The sequence below is a fragment of the Cynocephalus volans genome, chromosome 4 (assembly GCF_027409185.1).
Source record: "Cynocephalus volans isolate mCynVol1 chromosome 4, mCynVol1.pri, whole genome shotgun sequence".
NCBI lineage: Eukaryota > Metazoa > Chordata > Mammalia > Dermoptera > Cynocephalidae > Cynocephalus > Cynocephalus volans.
Window position 1 is genome coordinate 150,146,106 of NC_084463.1, and position 4,267 is coordinate 150,150,372.

General features: G+C 35.0%; 1 pseudogene; it reads left to right on the plus strand.

The window, feature by feature from the left end:
• The first annotated feature begins 197 nt into the window (after positions 1–197).
• LOC134376544 (olfactory receptor 5D18-like) lies at positions 198–1,104 on the plus strand (annotated as a pseudogene).
• The last annotated feature ends 3,163 nt before the right edge of the window (positions 1,105–4,267 follow it).

The following is a 4,267-nucleotide window of genomic DNA, read 5'->3' on the forward strand; positions in this document are numbered from 1 at the left end:
GGATGTTTTAAAATTGCAGACATTTAGTGTATCTTGGACAGTAAACACATAGATTCTGATCTATATGTGCTTCATCTGCCAGGCTTGGTGAGGGTGGTCAACCAAGCTTCCTATTTCCTCACTTTCCTTCATATTTTGCTTTCAGGGCCAACTTTTTCAGAAACTATGTTACTGTCAAACAAATTAGAAGTGGAGTCATGTTTACCCTCTTGGGCTTCTCAGATTCCCCAGAACTCCAAGTCCCTCTCTTCTTGATTTTTCTTGACATCTACAGTGTCACTGTGGTAGGGAATCCTGGGATGATCGTAATCATCAAAATTAACCCCAAACTGCACACTCCTATGTACTTTTTCCTGAGCCACCTCTCGATTGTGGATTTCTGCTATTCCTCTACTGTTGCTCCTAAAATGTTGGTGAACCTAGTGGTAAAAGACAGAACCATTCATTTTTAGGATGTGCAGTACAATTCTTTTTCATTTGTACCTTTGTGGTGGCTGAATCTCTGTTGTTAGCTGTGATGGCGTATGACCGCTTTATGGCCAATTGTAACCCTCTGCTCTACACAGTTGCCATGTCCCAGAAACTCTGTGCCATGCTGGTGGTGGGATCCTATGCGTGGGGAGTGGCATGTTCCTTGATACTCCTGTGCTATGCCCTAAACTTATCTTTTCATGGTTCCAACATAATCAATCACTTCTTCTGTGAGATATCTTCACTGCTGTCCCTCTCTTGCTCTGACACTTTTATCAGCCAGTTGCTTCTTTTCATTTTTGCCACCTTTAATGAGATAAGCACACTGCTCATCATCCTCACGTCTTATGTGTCCATTGTTGTCACCATCCTCAAGATGCGCTCAGCCAGTGGGCGCCGCAAAGCCTTCTCCACCTGTGCCTCCCACCTGACCGCCATCACCATCTTCCACGGGACCGTCCTCTTCCTCTACTGTGTGCCCAACTCCAAAAACTCCAGACACACAATCAAAGTGGCCTCTGTGTTTTACACAGCAGTGATTCCCATGTTGAATCCCTGATCTACAGTCTGAGAAATAAGGATGTCAAGGTTAGAGTCAGCAAGATAATGGACACTAAACTCTTTTCTTATTAAGCATAATTTAGTGGAGTTTCTGCCTGACATATAAATAAAGTGTGTCTATAAATGTTCATTTAAAATATATCTTTCAAATTAATGGAGTTAATATTTTGCAATGAGACAGAAATGGATTTTTGGTTTCAAGAGACTGAATTTGTGTCTTACTTGCTTGAAAAGACTAGCAATCTCTCTCATGTTTAATATTTTATCTATAAAAGTGGGATATCAAGAGGTAACTCATAATCATATTATAAAGGTTAAAACGTATGTATATCATGTCATATACCTCCTATGTAACTCAATAAATTTCATCCCCCTTTCTTATAAGATACCTACATTAAACTAGGGTCTTAATAATTATATGTGTTATTTTTCTTTGAAAGTACAAACAGAAGTTACAATAAGACATAGTCCTTGCTTTTAAGGATGCAAAACCAACTGATGATAATGGGGCAACAAAGTAAGCGGCCACTGGGTAAGGAAGAAATTAATAAATACCATAAAGGGTTTGAGAGAAGATAAAGTTCAAATCTTTTTATGGACTTTAGAAGGATATATCCATAAAAATAGGTGTTGTCTTAAGTTAGTCTTTGTAAAGAGAATGTGTACAGTTTTAGGAGATATATTTTATTGACAACAGAGCATTATTCAAGACAAAATAACACAAATAAAATCAAGGAAGTAAAAATGTAATACTGAGTTAAAGATCCAACAAATGTGTTATTGAGCTATTACGATGTTGTATGTGTGTATATATGTGGTTCGTATCATGTGTACAATACAGACTACCTGGCATAAGTGGACATTTAAATAAAACATGTTCTATATTCTGAATGTGCTTTTAAGACAGCTCCAGTGTGACAGTGAGGTAAACTATGAGAGACTCCACCTCCATCTGAGACTTAGGAATGATAGATCAGATTTTACAAAATCTTAGATCCAAAACCAGGGATTAAGAGTGCCTACCCAAACTGTATTTCATGGTGTTTTTCTTCCTACAGAGACATCATACACATTATCGATCTCTTATGAACTTTTTTTTCCTGAGCATAGAAATTATATTTGAATCCTTCTCAACAGAATTCTCACCCATGATAGAAAAAACAAAAAACAAAAAAAGCAAAAAGGAAATGTTTAGAGTTGTCCTAAGTGTTTATAGCTAATTGTCTACATAAAAGTATTGAAAGCAAAATAAAAACCAGGTAATCACTAACATCACAACCTACTGAACATGGCAAATTAAAAATGCCCTTCTTCTTTTCTCTACTCAAGGTGTCCAGATAAAATTCCAAAGAAATCCTCAATATGGTGGAAGAAATAAAATTTCCAGGTGTTTTGGTGAGGGAGAAATAAAATCTGGGGATCAATTTTATATAGCCTAATAAAATTATTTGAAATGTTTATATTACATTGAACTTATGATCACTATTAAGTTCATATATATTATTCAGTTATAACATACAAGTTATATTTCATACAAGTTATTTTCAGTTCATACATGCTATCTGATATGGAATCAAATGATCATTGTACATAGAAAGATAGGAAAAGTAAGAAACAATGTTTTAGATATTGGATTTTGATGAGCGAACAATTTTTCTATTCATTTCTATTTCTCTAGACTGTCATAAATTTACCTTTTGGGCATATCTGGTATTTACACAATTTTCTTTTATATTAGAACATTATATTTATTTAAATTGAATGTTAAATTTCATACTATCATAATTTTGAAAAGCTGCCATGTGAACAAGCATAAACTAGCATATTTGATAATGAGAAAAAATAGTTCTCATCCCTTCACATCAGCTGCCATCTAGCAAGCTACCAGACTAGAGTGTGAAGCCCTGTTAGAGTCTCAACCGTCAGCTGATAAGGCACACATGAACAAGGCAAGCCACGGTCATCCATGCCAGGAGCAGATCAGCAGAACTACCTAGGTGACATGTGTAAAAGCGTTTCAATAGGTTAAAGTGGTTTGTTATGTGGTCACTCACTTTCTAAATTCTAGTAAGCTTCCCACAAAGACTTTTAAAGTCTTGTCATATACTAACTGAAGATATCTGTCCTTCACCACTTAGAGTAAAATTGTTTAAAACAATATAATTTAAAAGTTTAGAAAGTTAACATAGTGTTGTTTTCCTTAAACCTCGCCAATGCAACATTTTATCAAGATGGTGTTGTTTAATAATTTTCAGGAAAAGATTAGAGCTTCACATGTTCATTATTCAATGTGTAGATAATGAGCATGAAATTAATTCCAAGGAAATTTTAAAAAATTAAGTCAACTTTTAAAAATACTTCTCATCTTTTTACGTCTAAGATAAATAGACAAGCAAACAAGCTTTGCTGTGAGTGGGAGGCCCAGATGGTATGGGGCCTTACTGCAGCAAATGATATTTCTTCACAGATGCTATTTTATCTTTGTTATCATGAGACTTACTCCTTCAAGATGGATTTAATCTGTGACAGTAGTTTGGGCTGCCCTAAGTAAAAAAATGAATAGGTATTAAATATTTTCAACAACCGACTATATATTTGACTATGTATAGTATATCACAGATACTCATGTGCATACACACATATACACACACACACACACACACACACACACACACAAACGCACATACAAACGTATTGTACATATGTATTCATACTATATAGCCAGTGCATATTGGCTAGAATACCCCTCTAATGCAATCAATTTCCATGAGAAGAAATTTACATACACCAGAGAGAAACAAGAGCTCATACCATGGGTTTGAAGTGTCTTGATTAAAAAACAATTCAGGACTCATGGATAATGTTTCAATTGTTTTTATGTTTTTGGATTTTGGATGTTTGCATTAGTTATTCTCATCAAGGTAATTTACACAGTAAGATGTGAATGGATAAGATAAATCCTTTGTTTTTCGAGAGAGAAAGAAAAGGGATTGTGAGAATCCTAGGTGGGAATTGAGATCTAGAAAGACTCCTCAAATTCAAGGAATTCTCAGATAGACCAATTTTAGGAACACAAATATAGATTGTTGAGAATTGAAAAATGATTACCTGTAATTAATTACATCCATAGAATTCTTGAAATATTTGATTTACCTTAGTACACACAGGATGCGGTTTGAGTGCTATTATTAGTTCCGGTCAACATTACTGTGTAGAGTCAAGAATGAAAGCAGAC